This window comes from Carcharhinus amblyrhynchos, chromosome 34, assembly GCF_965287045.1.
Source record: "Carcharhinus amblyrhynchos chromosome 34, sCarAmb.v2.hapA, whole genome shotgun sequence".
Classification (NCBI taxonomy): domain Eukaryota; kingdom Metazoa; phylum Chordata; class Chondrichthyes; order Carcharhiniformes; family Carcharhinidae; genus Carcharhinus; species Carcharhinus amblyrhynchos.
The window spans coordinates 9,456,034-9,477,370 of NC_137357.1; the positions used below are offsets into that span (position 1 = coordinate 9,456,034).

At 43.2% G+C, this 21,337-nt stretch overlaps 1 protein-coding gene and 1 pseudogene across 1 annotated transcript in view; both read left to right on the forward strand.

The window, feature by feature from the left end:
* Positions 1 to 21,337, forward strand: part of LOC145361375 (zinc finger matrin-type protein 4-like) — a 193,974-nt gene that overhangs the window by 153,865 nt on the left and 18,772 nt on the right. The gene's annotated exons all lie outside the window — the stretch shown is intronic.
* On the forward strand, positions 5,203 to 6,287 carry LOC145361215 (hepatocyte growth factor pseudogene; annotated as a pseudogene).

Consider the following 21,337-nt stretch of genomic DNA (forward strand, 5'->3'; position numbering starts at 1 on the left):
TCCCAATGTCCAGTCTATCTCGGCCTTTCAGTATTCTGTAATGTTCAATGTGATTCCCCATTCATCCTTCTGAACTCCGTCAAGTATGGACACAGAGTCCTCAAATGTTCATCATACATCAAGCTTTTCCTTCCTGGGATCATTCTTGTGAATCTCCTCTGGACCCTCTGCAGGGCCAACACATCCTTCCTTAGATACAGGACCCAAAATTGCTCACATTACTCCAAATGTGGTCTGACCAAAGCCTTATAAAGCCTGGGCAATACGTCCCTGCTTTTGTATTCTGGAGCACCTGGAGGAAACCTACGTTGGCATGGGGAGAATGTGCAAACTACACAGACAGTCACCCCTGCACCATGTTTTTCCACTATTTCAAAACAGTTGTGAAACAAAGATTGGTCCAGATTTTGCTGTCTAAATGGCCCTCATTATCATCATTGTACAAGTTGGCCAGTGAGAAGGAGATGCCCTATGATTTTCCTTTACTCTTTCATGGGGATGTGGGCATCATGAGTGAGGCCAATATTTATTGCCCATGCTGAACTGCCCTTGAACCGAATGGTTTGCTCAGCCATTTCAGAGGGCATTTAGGTCAACCAGATTGACTCACAAAGGTACCAGCTAACCTGCTTCTGCCATTGCATTGCCATTAGCAGATTGTACTTCCAGCGATCCTCCTGGGAATTTGTTTTGAGTTGCTAGATATGGGAAAATGTCTAACTAAAGATGCACGGTGTGAGATGCACTGCTCCAGTAACAGCCAAGACCAGTTTTTTCAGTCCCAGTCAGTAACGTTTCACAGACTTGTGTGAAGCATTTACGACAGATATTGCCAGATACTACAACAGTTAAGGCTATCGTCATACTGCTGCTGTTGCTGTATTCAGGCTCTGAATGAAAATACAAGTGGGGAAACAAGAGTTTTGTTGCCAACTTTACGTGACTGCCAGTCATGTGTTGGTCAGTGACAAGGGAGCCCTGCAAACGTGCTTGAACAGAGTCACTGAGCTCTGGTCTTCATGCAACTAATGGTTCATTTTTGGAAAGAGCAGCCAGAAGCAACCAATTTTTTTTTCATTTATGGGATATGGACATCCCTGGTTAGACCGGCATTTATTGTCTATCGCTTTGAGAAAGTGGTGGTGAGTCGCCTTCTTGGACTGCTGCAGTCCCCGTCATGTAGCTACATCTACAGTGCTGTTAGGGAGGGAGTTCCATGACTTTGACCCAATGACTGTCAAGGAAAGGCCAAAACGTTTCCAGACCAGGATGGCGAATAATTTGGAGGGGAGCCTCCAGGTGGTTGTATTCCCTGGCATCTGCTGCTCATGTTCTTCTGGAGGGTAGTGGTGGTGGGTTTGGAAGGTGCTGCTAAAGGAATCTTGATGAGTTCTGCAGTGCATCTTGAAGATGGTGCACACTGCTGCCACTGTGTATCAGTGGCGGAGGGATTCAATCTTTGTGGAAGGGGTAGCAACGCCTTGGATGATGTAAAGTTTCTTGAGTGTTGTTGAAGCTGCATTCATCTGGGCAAGGGGAGATTATTCTGACTTGTGCCTTGTAGATGGTGGTCAGGATTTGGGGATGAGTTAGTCACTGCAGAATTCCGAGCCTTTGACTTGTTTTTGCAGTCACATTATTTATGTGGTTCGTCCTGTTCAGTTTCTAGTCAATGTTAACCCCCAGGATATTGACAGTGAGGGATTCTGCAATGGTAACACCATTGAATGTCAAGGGGGGATGGTTAGATCCTTTCTTGTTGGTGAAGCTCATTGCCTGGCAATTGTGTGATGCAAATGTTCCTTGCCACTTGTCAGTAAAACATTTGAAATGTTGAAAAGTTCAGAATATGCGCAGGTGATTGAGCTTGTGTCAGACCATTCACGCTATTTGGTTATCGTGTTGTGAGGAACTAAGTTGGAGATTGACTCCCAAGTTACTCTGTCATCATGGCATCAGATCCACATCATTAATAATGTCATATTTGTTGGTAGGTATGTTGTCACATCAGCACAGCTGTTATCTTGTGTTAATCATAGAAATCTCATAGAATCCTGACAGTGCAAGAAGCGGCCATTCGGCCCATCGAGTCTGTACTGACTCTCCAGTGCAGCATTTTACCTCAGCCTATCCCATCCCCATAACATCATGTATTTACCCCGCTAACCCCCCTTACCGACACATCTTGTGACACGAAGGGGCAATTTAGCATGGCCAATGCGCCTAACGTCACATCTTTGGACTTTGGGAGGAAACCGGAGGACCCAGAGGAAATCCAAGCAACCGTGGGGAGAATGTAGAAACTCCATAGAGATAGATAAGCAAGAAATTGAACCTGTGTCCCTGGCGCTGTGAGGCAGCAGTGCTAACCACTGTGCCGCCCCTGTTGCTATCATGCTTTTTTTTAACAGATGTCTTCATGAGCTAGTGACACCTTTTAGTTTTTCTCCGTGGTAAACAAATGTGCTTCCACGTGCTGATATAAAAATCATATATCTGGGTTTTTTTTTTAACTTGTAAACTTTGCACTTTCACTGAACTTACTCAGCCACAGCCGGCCAGGTAATCACAGAGACGAACTGGAAAGAGTTGCATCGGATGTCATTAGTTCCATTGAACAGGGATCTGATTATAGAATAGAGACTGCTGTATTACGTTTCAGGACTGAGTTACAGCGTGGAATTTCATGGCAAAGTTCAAACCGTGTACGTATTCACAGTGAAACTGTGTCATTTCAAGAGTCTCATTTGGCGAGTAAAGTCTTAACTCATCCAACACTTAGCCTTCAGCATCCTGGCAGCTCACATGAGGTGCTGATCACTGATCATCCTCGGCGTAACCAGACTCCACTGGCTACAAAATTAACATGCTTAAGGAGTTAAGACGCTGGTTCACAGGGTCGTTCTCCCATCCAGGCATTTTCCCGTTGTGCCATGTATTTATCCCTAATCTGCACATTTTGGGGTGCTGGGAGGCAATTTAGAGTGGCCAGTCCATCTGACCTGCACATTTTTGGAGTGTGAGAGGAAACCAGAGCATCCGGAGGAAACCCACGCAGACATGTGGAGAACATGCAAATTCCAGACCAACAGTCATCTGAGGCCAGAATTAAACCTGTTTCCCTGGCGCTGGGAGGCAGCATTGCCCAAAACTATCCCTACCTCAGCAACAGTCAGAACAGTATAGATGTGATCGGCGCAACTTGTGGGCCGAAGGGCCTGTTTGTGCTGTAGTGTTCTATGTTAACAGTCAGCCTTCAGATTTCAGAGTTTTGTGCCCCTCCTTCTTAGACTTTTAGCCATAAAATTCTGCTCTCTGAAACTCACTTGCTCTTCGATTAGATTTGACTCATTATTGTCACAAGTATAAGTGTACTGTGAAAAGTACTTTTTCTTGCACGCTGTACAGACAAAGCATACCGGACTTGGAGAAGGCAAGGAGAGGGTGCAGGATGTGGTGTTACAGTCATAGCTAGGGTGTAGAGAAAGATCAGCTTAATATAAGGTAAAAGAGTTAGAGTGGAGTTTTAAAAGCACAGAACGAGAGTCAAAAATAGAATTAGAGGGTATGCTGGGTACAGCTTGTAAGAAGTCGCCACGCTTTGACACCTCTTGGATTGATTTATTCAAACATCTCATCACTTTGTTGTACCTCTCTGCAGCTTTGCAAACCCTGCAAAAAACTATTTTCTGAACCGGACGTGATGTATAATTTTTCTTCTGCTGCTTTGGCAAAAGCTTTGGGACATTTTATTATGCTAAAGGAATGCAAGGAAAATGATCATCACAACAGTCAAAAATGATGCCCTTAGTTCACCATGCTCCCTGGCGGAGAGCAGCTGGCATCTATTAAATACTGATGCATGGTTGAACTAACAGGCTGCTACTTGTTTCGAATGAAGGCATCCTCACTGCTGGTGCAACTCATTGGAAAAGTCAGCAAATCAAATCAAGTGATTAGTTCCAATGGCTTTTATTCACTATGTGGACAACAGGCATTGTAATTCTGCATCTTAATGCTCAACATCTCAAAATGCCAACATTTTACTCTTACAACGAGGGACGCCCAGGCTGGGACCTCATAGATTGTGTCCAAGGTTGAAATGAATTTTTTAAAGTTGGAGATAAATCGTGAACTGGTCTTCAGGGGGTGCTAGCTTGTGTTTAACAAGCCTGAAGGCTGAAGGGATAAGCGGAGGCTTTCAAGGGATAAGCTGCTCCATGGTTTGTGAACCAAGTGCAATCTTCAGAGCTCGAGAAAATCCATAAACCATTGCTTTCATTTGACGAAGGAGGTACATTTCCATTTTATATTGAAAGGAGGTGAGGGTAACCAATAGATACTTATCAATACAAATCACAGGAGGAAAACGAGCTGAAACTCTCATGTCTGTGCAAGCAGTGTAGTTGGCTGTTGCATTCACATCTGAGAATTGTAGAATCATAGAATGCCTGTAGTAGAGAAGGAGGCAATTCAGCCCATCGAGTCTGCACCGATTCTTCAACAGAGGATCCTATCCAGGCATTTTCCCACTGTGCTATGTATTTATCCCTAATCTGCACACCTTGGGGTGCTAAGAGGCAATTTAGCATGGCCAATCCACTTAACCTGCACATTTTTGGAGTGTGAGAGGAAACCGGAGCATCCGGTGGGAACCCACGCAGGCACGGGGAGAACATGCAAATTCCAGACCAACAGTCATCTGAGGCCAGAATTAAACCTGTTTCCCTGGCACTGGGAGGCAGCAGTGCTTACCACTGTGCCACCGTGCTGATTTAGAGTGGTCAGTTCAAATCTCACAGCAGCTCTGCACATCGTGTTGGGAGAGAGGAGATGAGTTGAAGATGGCAAATTGTACAATCTTCTCAAAAGGAGGCCATTTGCCCCATCATTTACTCTTGGCACTAACAGAAAACTCAGTATGTCCCTGGGAATTTTCCTATCCATGGACGTAAATCCAGATGGTATTCCATTTCTAAAATTCATTTATTATCACATTTTATATCACATCCATCGCTGACCATGCTGGGGACAATCAGGTTGGTGTTGCTCCTTCCCACCCTCATCTCTGCAATTGAGTCAATGGCGGCAAGAAAAATCCCATCCATGATTTTTTTGAAAACTCCTGGACCGTAAATTGATTGAAAGATCCCTGCCATGGAAGTCTAAACAAATGGACACCGTTGGATAATGTGCAAGGCGATGTATAGATACAAAGGATTTGTTTGCAAGGCCTTTTATTTTGCTAAAAGTGAAAAGCCATGTTCTGAGCTGTCATTCGACAGCAAAATCAAAGGGGTGAAAGTGAGGCCACCAAGTGGAGTTGATCTTTACGAGAGAAAAGACTACACCCGAGAATGTGTAAGAACTACCGGGGGACAAAGTCAGTGACAGAAACTGGTCAGACTTGTCAACACTGGAACTCGACTATCCAACACAACCATCGATTTTTGCCTTCAAGACATGGTAATAAAAATCTGCAAGAGAACTACTGCCGGGTGAGGAAGGAGGTTCATGGTGCTTCACAATGAACTCAGGAACTTGGCTGGAGAGCTGTGCTCGTGTTAAGAAGTTGAGTGCATGACATGTAATGGAGGAACTTACAGAGGATGCTTGGACCACACTGAGTCAGGGAGGAAGTGTCAGCGCTGGGACCTTCAAGTGCCACATTATCACAGATTCAATCCTGAATGGTTTCCAGATAAGGGACTGGACAATAATTATTGCTGTTATCCTAATGGATGCACCAAGAGTTGGTGTTATACCCTTGACCCTCACACTCCTTAGGAATATTGTGCCATTAAAGAATGTGTACACAATTGTGACCATGATTTGGAGGTGACCACAGAATGCTTCAAGGATCTTGGGGAGAGTTTAGAGGGACCATGAACACTACACCTTCAGGAATTCCTTGCCAACGTTGGTATCCTCACCATAATAACTTCGCCCCTGAGAACTATAAATGCAAGGACTTGAACAAAAATTACTGCAGGAATCCTGATGGAGCAGAAGCCCCCTGGTGCTTCACTACAGATCCAGATATCCAAACAGCTTATTGTTTTCACATCCCAAGGTGTAAGAATAAAACCCCACCTTCAGAAAAGTATTACCAAGGGATTGGGACAACCTACAAAAGAACTGTATCTAAAACTCGGACTGGCATACAGTGTGCACCCTGGATGAATTACAGAAGAACCATTTTGTACACCAATTCTGAAAGCTTGTTGCAATCCAGATGCAATAAACATGCTCCCTGGTGTGACACTAATGATCCTCTCACTCTGTGAGACTACTGTGCAGTACAGTCTTGTGACAAAACACCCAAATTAACCTCAACAGGCACTCATGAATGTTCACGAAAAATAATGACAAAAATAGTCAATAGATTTCGGGCAAAAGCGAAAACATCCAGCTGGATGGTTAGTCTGTGACACAGGGATATCCATTTCTGCGGTGGATCATTGTTTGGAAATAATTAGGTTCTCACAGCCAAGCGCTGTTCCTCTACATGTCAGCCAGACTCGAGAGGATATGAAACTGTGATTGGAATTCTCAAAGATGATAAAAGTGAGGAAGCCCATAAACAAGTGATGGAAATATTTCAGGTTGTCTGCAGAACAGAAGGATCCAATCTCGTAATGCTGAAATTGGCCAGACCTATAAAATCAACTGATTATGTTCACTTGCGTGGATGTCTGATACGTCAAGGAGTCTATTGTAATACTTCTGGATGGGGAGAAACTAAAGGCATGGGTTATGAAGGTGAACTGAAGGTAGCTCAGATTCCAGTCATTGGAAACAAGAAATACAGTGAGTACCATTAAGGATGAATGCAAATCAGGAAATTGGAAATCTGTGCCAGAGAGGAAAAGGGAACTGTTGGTACATGTGAGAGTGATTACAGTGGTCCGCTAGTCTGTGAAGAAGAGGGCCAGAAGCTATTACAAGGGGTCATCATTCCTGGCTGAGGTTGTGCGAAACCAAAGCATCCTGGGATTTTTGTACTACATCCCATGGATAGACAAAGTCTTTAAAACATGCAGACAAAATAATCACACCAGATGGTTGGAATATATGTCCACAGAGATCCTTAATTGTCAAATACATAATTTATCAATTTTAGACCCATGTTGCTGCAGATACTTATCAAGTCTGTTGATACTTTCCTTTACGAATGATTTATCTGACTTACTGTTTGCAGTAGACTATATCTGAAAATGTGTATGCGTTTTTGGAAGGGTTCCTGAGGTAACTTGAAGAAACAGTCCAACGACAGCAATGTAGACACACAGATGGAAGTCTTTTAAATATTTCACACGAATGTGTACCTTACACTTGAAAATCTTTTTATGTCTATGTTTTTTTTATGTTGGAATAGATCCTTGCCCAGCCCTAAAGACCAATGTGACAGTGGACGCCTTAACTATTAACGCTTTTATTTCAAACTAGTTCCTTAAAATGACTGTGATCTGTCGTTGAGACTTGGTTTGACTGGATTCAGGAGCACTAATCCTCCAACAACTTAATATCCATTTTCCAAGAAGGTGACATTTACATTTTCTCCCAATTTCTGTGACCTAGGGTTTTGAAATGCTTCATGTTTGCTGAACTGGATTTAAAACCTGCATTTTAAGACGACAAAGCACTTATTAAAATTCAAAAGCTATCTGGTTATTTAAATGTAGCCTGTAGAGGGTAGTATTCACCCCAAGCACTGAAGTGGTGTGAATAGCACAGTGGCACAGTGGTTAGCATTGCTGCCTCACAACACCAGGGAGTGGCGTTCAATTTCGGCCTCAGGTGACTGTATGTATAGAGTTTGCACATTCGCCCCGTGTCTGCATGTGTTTCCTCTGGGTGCTCCGGTTTCCTCCCACAGTGCAAAGATGTGCGGGTTAGGTTGATTGGTCATGTCAAATCGTCTCATAGTGTCGGGGGTTAAGCAGGGTGAATGTGGGGGTCACCGGAATAGGCTGAGTGGGATTGTTGTCGGTGTTGAATTGACTCTACTGTCAGGGAGACGAGCAAGGCAAATATATGGGGGGTTGCGGGAATAAGGCCTGGGTTGAATTGTGGCTAGTGCAGACTCGATGGGCCGAATGGCCTCTTCTGAACTGTAGGGATGCGATGATTTCACTAATGTCACAAGTAGGCTTACATTAACACTGTGATAAAGTTACAGTGAAAATCCTCTACTCCTTGCCACAGTCCGACACACCTTTTCGGGTTACACTGAGGGAGAATTTACCGTGGCTAATGCACATAGCCAGTGTGCCATTTTTGGACTGGCCCTTTTTCTTGGCCCTTTCCCTGTATCTTCAATTTAAAAATAAACATTTATATAATGTAATTATCTCTTAAACTTATGACTCAGGTCCCAAATCCAATAATACTCTGTAGGCTCATCACTCATTGCATAAAGATTATTTTTCAAACTTCAAGCCTCATGTTTCCATAACTAATCTTACATTCATACCCATTTGTTACAGATTTATCTGCCAATGAAAGTCATGTTTCGCTATTCATCTTTTCAACCTTTTTCACAATTTCAAATTCGTTCCATCCTCAATCTGGCCCAGTGAATACAGGCCAAGTTTTTCCACCTACCTGATCATTTTATCACAGTCTGCAGTGTGGGTTTTCGAATCCATAAGAATCAGTCGGACAAGTAATGATCCAGATTGTGGAAAAGGCAGCAACTGTCCATTGCACGTTATTCTATCGGGAACAACCATATTTATAGCAAGCAGGTTAAAGGGGAATGGTCCCAGACACTTGATTGTTCTTAGTGAGTGTTCCAGATGCTCATCTCAGTTTTACATCCCAATGCCCGACGCCATGACTGGTGGGACTAAGTTTTAAATTTATTTATTAGCGTTGCCCCTCCAATTTGATTTTCAAAGTTTGCTGACGACACCACCGTATCGTAGGAGTAGAGTGGGTCGGATCTCAAAGAATGACAAGACAGAGTACAGGAAAGAGAGACAGAATCTGGTGAACTGGTGCAGCAACAATAATCTCTCCCTCAATGTCAACAAAATGAAGGAAGCATAAAGGAAAACATGCCCCTGTCTATATCAATGGGGACGCAGTAGAAAGGTCGAGAACTTCAAGTTTTTAGGTGTCCAGATCGCCAACAACCTGTCCTGGTCTCCCCATGCTGACACTATAGTTAGGAAAGCCCACCAACACCTCTACTTCCTCAGAAGACTAAGGAAATTTGGTATGTCAACTATGGCTCTCACCAACCTTTTGCAGACGCACGAAAGAAAGCATTCTTTCTGGTTGTATCACAGTTTGGTATGGGCTCCTGCTCTGCCCAAGACCGCAAGGAACTCCAAAAGATCGTGAATGTAGCTCAATCCATCACGCAAACCAGCCTCCCATCCATTGACTCTGTTTTCACTTCCCACTGCCTCGGCAAAGCAGTCAGCATAATTAAGGATCCCACGCATCCCGGACATTCTCTCTTCTGCTTCTTTCTTCGGGAAAAAAGATATAAAAGTCTGAGGTCACATACCAGCCGACTCAAGAACAGCTTTTTCCCTGCTGCTGTCAGACTTTTGAATGGACTTATCTTGCATTAAGTTGATCTTTCTCTGCACCCTAGCTATGACTGTATGATTCAACAAAACCTGTTTGCGAACACAAGTCCACACTCACCTGATGAAGGAGCCTGAGACTCCAAAAGCTAGTCCCACCAAATAAACTTGTTGGACTTTAAGCTGGTGTTACGAGACTTCTTACTGTGCTCACACAACATCAGAAGAGTTTCAATCATGATAGGAACCATGTGGAGCTGGAGACATACTTTGTGAGGGCAATATTGTGACAGGGGTGAGGGGGCAACTGTCAGAAACACTGTCCCAAGTAACTTTACATCACATTTGCCAAACAAGCTATCAGTTGGTGCAGTGATGCGGAAAACGATTGGAGAAGAATTTGCTGGAATACTGTTTTGGCAGAATCAGATTTGGTGCAGAGGTGGAGGAATTACACTTCTTTTTCTTTCAATAACAGCTGCAGTGTTTATTTACATGTGACCACAATACAGAGGTTTGCAGCCTCATGGCTGCCAGCCAGCTCCCAGGAAGGTTCTGGAACAGAAAACTCTCTGAAGAGCAGCCAACACTAGAACTCAAGTTGAATGGTCTTCCTTCTCTGGATCTGCTGGCAGAGTCGTCCTTTCATTTAGTTGTTGCAGTAGACAGCGCTCATTCACCAGCAGAAAATGAAAATGTGTCAATTGGAACAAATCTCTATGTTCAAGGCTTGAAAGTTGCAAAGCTTTGAACCAGTCTCTTCTGCTGCTTACTGATAAGCAGACAAGTTACTTTCTTAAATATACTTTGTTGAGCCAAATAAGGATATCACTCTGACATGACTGCGGTTATTTTTGTGACAATTCCGCAGGTGTTTTGAAAAAAAATCAAATGAGTGATTGACAATATAATTCATTGTCAGTTCCACTGTGATTGTAATGTTATGAAAAGCAATCATACTGTCAGTCATACTGCCAGCCTATTTAATACTTCAGCTCATTACCTGTGTGTTCTGCGCCTCTTCCCTCACTCCTCAGAATTAATGTGAGTTTAATATAATTCCATTCAGCCTCCCCAAAGAATCCATTCAGTCGCTCTGTTTTAATTGCCCCCGCTGAAGACAAAAAGGATTCATCCCTCTCAGCCCTGGTGTGGGGACGTTTCTCACCTATATTGCTGCTTGAGAGATTCAGAATCGCTCATCTGCAGAAATATTAATAGGTTATGTCGTGCACGTGGTATTTCAGAGCGTAGCATGCGAGGGCACAATTGTGCTGGCCCATTAGATGTACGTTTGTGGTACGATAGTTGCACCCGATCCTTCTGAAGGAGATAGAATTGTGTTGACCAGAACACAAAGGAAAAGCATATGGCTGGGCCTGCAAGAAAATAAATTCCGTTTTTTTTAATATGGGGCTGTTTTCCTTCAGAGAATGTATTTCTGAACCATGGTAGCTGACAGGATAATTTATTACAATTAAAATAATAATTTCTATTTTGTTCATTGCCTGGCATTTCATTATATATTTTGGAGGTGGCTTCAAAGCCGATGTATATTAGGGCATTTAAGTTATGACGATTTTGCTGAGGTGCCGATTTTGACGGAGTACAGAAGCATCTTTCAGCGGGGAAATGCAAAAGCTTCAAAGGACCAGCCACCAAAAAGATACTGTCAGGGAGGCAAACGTCAGGGGACTGACAGCTCCAATCTTCCACAGTTGCGGCATTGTGCTTACTGTGAGGCAAAACAAAAAATCTGAACCCTCAAAGACATTGTTGAAATTAATTTGTGAAGCATTTCCTGCTATTTTGAGCTTGGTGCTAACCATTTCAAAAATTATCCATTCTTTTTATTCGTTCATGGGATGTGGGTATCGCTGGCTAGACCAGCATTTAGTGCCTATCTCTTAGTGTATTTAAGAGTCAACCACATTTAGGCCAGGCAAGGTAAGGATGGCAGATTTCCTTCCCTAAAGGACATTAGTGGGTTTTTACAAGTCATTTCATGACCATCATTAGACTTTTAATTCCAGATGCAAGAAGCCTAAAGGACAAGGCAGATGAACTCAGGGCATGGATGGTTATGTGGGACTGGGATATCATAGCAATTACTGAAACATGGCTAAGGGAGGGACAGGACTGGCAGTGCAATGTTCCAGGGTACAGACACTACAGGAAAGATAGAACAGGAAGTAAGAGAGGAGGGGGAGTTGCACTTTTGATTAGGAGAAACATCACTGCAGCACTGAGACAGGATATATCCGAGGGTTTGGCCACTGAATCTATATGGGTAGAACTGAGAAACAAGAAGGGGGAAATCTCTTTGATAGGGTTGTACTATAGGCCCCCAAATAGTCAGCAGGAAATTGAGGAGCAAATATGTAAGGAGGTTACAGCTAGCTTCAAGAAAGATATGGTGCTAATAGAAGGGGATTTTAACTTTCCCAACATCAGCTGGGACAGCCACAGTGTTAGAGGGTTGGATGGAGAGAAATCTATTGAGTGTATTCATGAGGAATTTCTCATTCAGTATGTGGATGTCCTGACTAGACAGGGGGCACAACTTGACCTCCTCTTGGGAAATAAGGAAGGGCAAGTGACAGAAGTATTAATGAGGGATCACACTGGGACCAGTGACCATAATTCTATCAGTTTTAAGATAGCTATGGAGAATGATAGGTCTGGCCCAAAAGTTAAAATCCTAAACTGGGGCAAGGCCAATTGTGATGGCATCAGGCAGGAACTGTCAAATGTTAATTAGGGAAGTCTGTGGGAAGGCAGAAGGATGTCTGGTAAGTGGGAGGCTTTCAAAAGTGTGTTAACCAGGTTTCAGGATCAGCACATTCCCGTGACAGTGAAGGGTAAGGCTGGCAGAAGTGGGGAACCCTGGATGACTTGAGATAGTGAGGCCCTGCTCAGAAAGAAGAAGGAGGCACATGACATGCATCGACAACTGGGATCAAGTGAATCCCTTGAAGAGTAAAGGGGATGTAGGATTAAAGTTAAGAGAGAAATGAGGAGGGCAAAAAGGGTACACAAGATTGTTTTGGCAGATAAGGCAAAGGAGAATCCAAAGAGCTTCTACAAATACATAAAGGGCAAAAGAGTAACTAAGGCAAGAGTAAGGCCTTTTAAGGATCATTAAAGTCATTGATGTGCAAGAAATGGGTGAGATCCTAAATGAATATTTCTCACCAGTATTTACTGTTGAGAAAAGCACGGATGCTAGAGAACTTGGGGAAATAAATTTTGATGTCTTGAGGAGTGTACCTATTACAGAGAAGGAAGTGCTGGAAGTCTTAAAGCACATAAAGTAGATAAATCCCCAGGACCTGATGAAGTGTATCCCAGGACATTGTGGGAGGCTAGGGAGGAAATTGCAGATCCCCTAGCCGAGATATTTGAATCATCGATAGTCACAGGTGAGGTGCCTGAAGATTGGAGAGTGGCAAATGTTGCACCTTTGTTTAAAAAGGGCTGCAGGGAAAAGTCTGGGAACTACAGGCCAGTGAGACTCTCATCTGTGATGGGTAAGTCGTTCGAGGGTATTTTGAGGCAGGATCTACAGGCATCAAGAGGCACAAGGACTGATTAGGAACAGTCAGCATGGCTTTGTGAGTGGAAAAATCATGTCTCACAAAGTTGATTGAGTTTTTGAAGGGGTAACCAAGAGTGTAGCTGAGGGCTGTGCAGTTGATGTCGTCTGCATGGACTTTAGCAAGGCCTTTGACAAGGTACCACATGGTAGGTTGTTGCATAAGGTTAAATCTCACAGGATCCAGGGTGAGCTAGCTAAATGGTTACAAAATTGGCTTGATGACAAAAGCCAGAGGGTGGATGTAGTGGGTTGTTTTTCAAACTGGAGGCCTGTGACCAGTGATGTGCCTCAGGGATCCGTGCTGGGTCCACTATTATTTATCATTTATATTAATGATTTGGATGAGAATATGGAGGCATGATTAGTATGTTTGTAGATGACACCAAGATTGGTGGCATAGTGGACAGTGAAGAAGGTTATCTTGGATTGCAACGGGATCCTGATCATTTGGGTCAGTGGGCTGATGAATGGCAGAAAGAGTTCAATTTAGGTAAGTGCATTTTGGTAGATTGAACCATTACTCAGTTAATGGTAGGGTGTTGGGGAGAGTTACAGAGCAAAGAAATCTAGGGGTACAGGTTCATAGCTCCTTGAAAGTGGAGTCACAGGTGGACAGAGTGGTGAAGAAGCTATTCAGCATTCTTGGTTTCATTGAATACAGGAGTTGGGATGTCTTGTTGAAGCTGTACAAGACAATGGTATGGTCACTCACATTGTCTGCACCTTTAAGACTTGAATAACAGATTAGCTGTAAAGACTCACATTCTAATCAGTATTCTGTAAACTGTGTGTGCCTTTATATGCCCTGTTTGTGATCAGAACTCCCCACTCATCTGACGAAGGAACAGCATTCCGAAAGCTTGTGGTGTTTACTATCAGATAAACCTGTTGGACTTTAACCTAGTGTTGTGAGACTTCTTACTTCGATGACCGAGCCAGTTCTACATCACCTCGAATTCCATGTAACTTCACCTTCTGCACCAGTCTGCTATGAGGGACTTTGTAAAAGGCCTTACTGAAGTCCATGGAGACAACATCCACTGCCCTACCCTCATCAATCATCTTTGTCATTTTCTTGAAAAACTCAATCAAGTTAGTGAGACTTGATGTCCCCTTCACAAAACCATGTTGCCTCTCACTGATACGTCCACTTATTTCCAAGTGGGAGTAAATCCTGTCTTGAAGAATCCTCTCCAATCATTTCCCTGCCACTGATGTAAGGCTCACTGGCCTGTAATAACCTGGATTATCCTTGCTACCCCTCTTAAACATCAGAACAACATTAACATTGGCTATGGTGGTGAGAGGAGAAATTAGCGCTGTCTAAATTAAACCCCCTCCTGTCCTTAATAATTTGATAAACCATGAGTTTATTGGGTCTTGCGATTTTATCATTCCTTTATCTCCCTCAGGGACAATAGGCAACAATCCACATCATTACTGATTAACTCCCATAGATGTCTGGTTGTCAAAGAAGTACCACATGTTTCTCAAGAAATAATTTGAATTTGGTTACTAGGGATTACTAAGGAATTCCATGACTGCATAATGGTTCTGCATAATGTGCCTTATTGTTCCGATTGCAGTGGATGTATCTGGAAGATCTGTCAGATCTTCAGTTCCCTGACCTGATAACACTCGAGAGATGAAGCTGTGCAAATACTGGCCAGCTCCACAGATAGTGTAGTTACAAATTACATCCCTGAGTTCCCAATAATTTGCACTGCTTAGATCATATGCTAAAGATTACTCCATTAAAGAACAAGGTAACGGTAATGAGTTAAAGCTGTGAAAGAAATGGGTTTAACAGCTCACTATATTTAATTGTGGGTTGGTGCCAGCGTAACTGGAGGCAATACGGGCTTCAATTCATCCACAGGTGCAGTTTTTGAAACCTGAACCCTCTTCGGACTTTCTTCAAATAAATTTTCAACCCAAAAATAGTTCTAGTTTTACATGATATCTCCAGGAAATCTGAAGAATACTTTGAATTATGCCTGCATGAATTCTGTTATTGTGGAAGTCTTCCACTTTCAAAGATCAATATGTGTATTGCTGTACGCTCACGGACTTTGAGTTGCTGTGGCTACATGCACTTTTAATGCATTATGTAGTGTGTAGGGCTTTGGAAATTAATGGTAGATGCCAATTTTCTCACTGTTAGATGGTTGACTGGGAATCTCTCCCGTGCTTACCACCTGCGATTAGTGAGTGTTGAAAGGGATTTGCAGGTTTTGAACACACCTTCCTTGGCCGTCATGTCGTAGTGGGACTTGAACGCAGAGCGTCTGGCTCAGAGGCAGGGAACACTGCCCAATGCGCCACACGACACAGTAGCACTGTGGTTAGCACTGCTGCCTCACAGCACCAGGGAGCCGATTCCTGGCTTGGGTCACTGTCTATGCAGAGTCTGCAAGTTCTCCCCGTGTCTGCGTGGATTTCTTCTGGGTGCTCCAGTTTCCTCCCACAGTCCAAAAGACGTGCTGGTTAGGTGCATTGGCCGTGCTAAATCCTCCCTTATTGTACCCAAATAGGTGCTGGAGTGTGATGACTCGGGGATTTTCACAGTAATTTCACTGCAGTGTTAATGTCAGCCTACTAGTGACACTAATAAATAAACGCAAATATAAATGACTGCCTCTTAATTCAAATTATTCAACAGCTTAAATATTTTAAGTTGGCTGCATTCCGCTTATTGTTTGCTCAATGATTGAATAATTCCATTATTAATGCAATGAGCAATCTTGAGTCATTAGTTGCCTCAGGTTGCATTTTCCTTAATAAAGAAAAATACTTGAAGCAACTTCAGAATGTTCAAGAATACGTGACAGATATAGGGATTTAGTACAACATTTTACATGTTCTAGGCTGCACTGATATTGCAACCTATACGTTCCACACTTGCTTGTCTTCTTTTGCTCTGAGCACTTTCCTTGACTCAGCTTACTCTGCACATTCTGCTTGTTCTCAGATTGGGTTTGTCTGACCTTTGCCCTTCTTATAATTTTACTTGGATTCCCTTTCTAACCCTCTTCCTCCCAAGCACTTTCCATTCAATTTAGGATTCAGGAATCTGTCACATTAAATGCAAGAAGCTGAGATTGTCGGTGATCCTTGATCCTGGAGTGCTTGATGGAAACACGCAGCACTTCCAAGTGCTGACTTCAGGAAAGGATTAACAGAAAAGCCTGCAGGGCTCATACCCAGTGAAGCCCTCACTGTAACACAGAAAGGCTGCACTGGTTAAGTTTTGTTGAAACATAGTGCTGTGTGATATGATTTGCCGTACTGTTACTGATGTTTGTGAATGTTTGTGTTTCAATGGATTGGGGTGGGGAGGAATGGAGCCCAGCGCCCCTTTACTCTGCGGATCTCAATTCAACCTGGAAAACCTGCAGTCAAAAAGCTGTCAGAATTCTCCATGAGTAAACTCTTGAAAATTCACTTCTTTATTTTTTTGTTCCATAATTTCACGAGTTACTTGAAAATAAAGCTTGGTGAAAAGTTTCCAATTGATGTTAGTTTATGGGAGTAGGAAGCTAATTCTGAGCAGCAACAAAGATCTGATCAGATACTGCAAAGATTAGGCTGTCTCTCCATTGACCTGTTCCTGCATTGTTGTTAAGAAATTGCATTCATACAGCATCTTTAAACAGTGAAGTGTCCCCCAGCATTGCACAGGAGTTTTAACAAGCAGTGTTTGCAACAAGCCATATGAGCAGATTTTGATTTGATTTGATTTATTATTGTCACATGTATTGGGATACAGTGAAAAGTATTGTTTCTTGCGCGCTACACAGACAGAGCATACCATTCACAGAGTACATAGGGGAGAAGGAAAGGAGAGGGTGCAGAATCTAGTATTATAGTTACAGATAGGATGAAAAGAAGATCATATGGTGGGTCCATTAAAACATCTGATAGCAGCAGAGAAGAAGCTGCGATTGAGTCGATTTTTCAGACTTTGCGTGTTTTCAGACTTTTGTATCTTTTTACCAATGGAAAAAGATGAGGGGCGTGGGGTTCTCAATTATGCTGGCTGCTTTCCCAAGGCAGCAGAAAGTGCAGACAGGGTCAATGGACTTTAGGACAGGTGTGCAGAACAAGAAGCAAGTTTTGAGTGTTAATTTAGGCCGATTATATAGTTGAGGTTTAGGGTGAACAGGTGTTGGAGAGTGATTGACGAAATGTTGTTGAGCACATATAAAGAGAGTCATCTTATGCCGGGGTGATCGTCCATCAGGAGTAGAGGCAATCAGAGAGCCATTGCTCAGGAATCCACGATCCCGTCAGTATGGATTCAGAGTGACAGAAGGAAATGATCACAAATAGCCTTATCTATGATTAACGCAACAAGGAGGAAGCGTGTGAGAAGGCAAAGTCAAGTGTACGGCTGTGACTTTGGGTGTGAATATCATTGAAGAACATCTGCTGTAGGATTATCCAAGATTTTGCTTTTGTGGGTTGCCTAGATTTCTATTGTGGATCCCAAGGTGAAATCCATCGATGCTGGTATGAACAAAGCTTGTTGCTTTGATTTAGAATTTATTAACCAACCTGAAATTCAAACAGGATGAACAGAGCAAATCCCTGAGTAACTTTGATTTCATTACCTTTAATTGAAAACAGGAGAATTATTATTTCAAGGAGTCATTAACTGTTGACCTTGCACTATGTTAATGCTGCAGGCACTTTCATTACACATCTTAAACAGTGTTGGCAGATGATATTGCAAACATTCTGCACATGGACAATGAGCAACGATACAAGGAAGACTGATCATAAATCATCAAATTTATTCCAGTCTCACTTCTTAATTGAGCTTTCGCGTGATTATTTGCTCTCCTGTGTTGCAAGCAGCACAAGGCAAATAAGCTTGAAGACAAAATTCAGGTCCACACCTCATTAAAATGAACAAAGTATTCTCCCTTTGCATTTAAATATCCATAAACCCATTCAGGTTCGCAAAATGAAAGCGTGATAAATTACAGCTATTAAAACTACTGATGCGTAGTCCTGTTTGAAAGTACTTTGCTAACCACTGTTTTCACACTAACTAATAGGATAACGCAGTGAACTCCACACATTACTGCATCTGCACAGACAAATACATTGAAAAAGAATTTGAATTGCAGCACTGTATCCTTTCTGTAGCTTGGCTGTTCAGCAGTGGAGTTGCTTATCTATAATAAAACAGTGTATTTGATCTGAACCTCACATTAGAAGCCAAGGTCCACAAGACGCAAAGGTCAGTCTTACTGGCTGTTGCATCCGAGAACTCAATTTTTTTGCACACATGGGGATCAGGCTAAAGGGAGTGATGTTCTGTATCAATGGTCATCATCCTTTAACACTGCCTGGTATTCACAGAATCAGAGAAACCCTACGATGCAGAAGAGGGCCACTTGGTTCATTGTGCCTTCACTGACAACAACCCCACCCAGGCCCTATCTCCACAACCCCACACTTTTACCCTGCCAATCCCCCTTACAATGACAGACAAATTATAATGGCCCAATCCACCTAATCTCCACATTTCTGGAGCTTTCCTGTGTGGTCAAGGTTGGGCCTGTGTGAGATAAAGGCCCTCTATTAGCAGGGATGTCTGGATAATTCTGAGCCTGTCATTTTGAGAAGACTGCCTGTTCCCAAGTTCCCTTTTTGGGTCACTGACCTGGAATATGAACTCGTTTTCTCCCTGGACAGATGCTGCCTGACCTGCTGACCATTCTCAGCATATCCTGCTTTTGTTTTGAATTTGCACCATCTGCTGTATATTTGCCTTTGTGTTACTGCGTAAATCCACTGCCATCATCCTTGCAGGATTGTCTATCTCAAACCGAGTTTTGTCCTTCTCTCCATTGGGATTTCCATTTGTCTCATGACCTTGTTTGCCTTCCATGTTTTCTATTTCCCATCTTGTGTCAGGTGCATCCACCAAACTCAGTTTGACAACCACAGCATTTGTCTCCAGTTCCAAGTTAATCTGCATGGGTTTCTATTAAAATTCCAATCTATATGTCTCGGGTTCACTCACAATGACAAATATTTCTTGGACAAACAAAGTTTCCCTTTCCCAGAAAAACTCTTCTTGTCATGCCTTGCAATACACACTTGATGCCATGCACCGCTCCATGTACATTCTCAGCCTCTCCCTTCCGTAGTTGACTCTATCTCAAAGTCTTCTAGTCTGCAGTATCATTTCATCCTTTGTCACACACGTCAACAGAAAACTTTATTTCTTTCTTTCGGATATGAAAGATTGAAAACCACCATGACTCAGAAATCATAGAATCCTTACAGTGCAGAAAGAGACAATTTGGCCCATCAAGCCTGCTCCGACAACAACCCCACACAGGCCCTATCCCTGTAACTCCACCTCATCCTACTAACCCTTCTGACACTAAGCGTCAATTTACCATGGCCAAAATCCACTTAACACGCACGTTGTTGGAGTGGGGGAGGAAACCGGAGCACCAGGAGGAAACCCACGCAGACACAGGGAGAATGTGCAAACTCCACACAGACAGTGACTCAAGCTGGGAATCGAACCTGGGTCTTTGGCACTGTTCTGTTTCCGATGCTAACCACTGTGCTGCCCTTTTTATCCTCCTTCGTTCCCTTTTCTTCACTTTCTTCCTCTTCAGTTCCTCCAATTCTTCTAAAACTCGGCCCTAACCATGTATTCACAGTGACCTCCCCTCCCCCCCAAGGCTTCCTCCGTGACATCAATGAATCTGGAGTCCAGTGCCATGTTAAACTCTTCTTCCATCATCTTCATTTCTGCATTCACCCCAGGAGTACACCCAAACACAGTGGATCCTTTTACCCATCTCCAATATTTTCTGATCCACCTGGACCTTTCATCCTGTCCTCTTAGCCTCTCTTGGTCTTCATTATGAACCACCAGTGTGACAATAGCCTTGCGCTCCCCTCACTCACTCGAACCTGCCCATCTCTGAACTTGCTGCACTCCCTTCTCTCTAATGAGAGGTCATTGAACTGAAACATGAACTCTGTATCTCCACAGATAATGCCTGACTTGCTGAGTATTTCACAGAGCCGCAGAATTGGTACAGCGCAGAAGGAGACTTTTTGGTCCATTGTGTCTGCACTGGTGCTCTCCAAGCAAGCGTCAAGACGTAGTGCCATTCCCCGATCTTTTCCCTGCACCCCTGCACATTGTTTCTTTTCAAGTATCTTCTCATGCCATCTTGAATGCCTCAGTTGAACAAATCCCCATCAGGTGGAGCATTTCCAGACCCCAATCACTCGCTGTGTGAAAAAGCTTTTTCTCACATCACATTTGCTTCTTTTGCAAATCCCTTTCAATCTCTGCCCTCTGGTTCTTGATCCTTTTCAGAGCAGGACAGCAAGTTCTCCCGAACAACTCTGTCCAGCACCTAATGTTTTTGAACATCTTCTTAGAACACCTCTTCTTAGCTTTCTTCTCTCCAAGGAGAACAGCCCCAACCTCTCCAATCTGTCTTCACAATTGAAGTTTCTCATCCCAGGAACCATTCTTTTAAACCTCTTCTGCACTTGCTCAAGTGTATTTCCAACACGTTTCCAGCAGCTTCTGATTTGTTTTGGATGTCCTGCTTCTGAAGTAATTTTCTTCATCTATGTCTAAACCCATGTACCAATTCAGAGGCAATGCGTGGTTTTGCTGTAACCTATTCCAGATTCTGTTGTTGTGTTTCACAGCTGCTGAGACTTGAAATTAGAGGAATGTGGTTCTGGGCCTGTATAGTATTCAGTGTGAGAAATGTGGGCTGCGATTCTTCCATCGCCACCCGCAACTTTTCTGGCAGGTCGGAATGGGAGATGCGCATCACCGGCCTATTCCGGGATTTGCACATGCGCCAGGAACACATGCACATCTCCCAGAGCCGGTGAACGGTCACAGGCCAGACAATGCTAGAAACTGGTCGGAAAACAGGTACATAAGAACATAAGAAATAGGAGCAGGAGTAGGCCATCTAGCCCTTCGAGCCTGCCCCGCCATTCAACAAGATCATGGCTGATCTGTCGTGGCTCAGTTCCACTTTCCTGCCCTCTCCCCATAACCCTTAATCCCCTTGCCTACCAAAAACCTATCTACCCGTGTCTTAAATATATTTAGCGAGGCAGCCTCCACCACTTCAACGGGCAGAGAATTCTAGAGATTCACCACCCTTTGAGTGAAGAAGTTCCT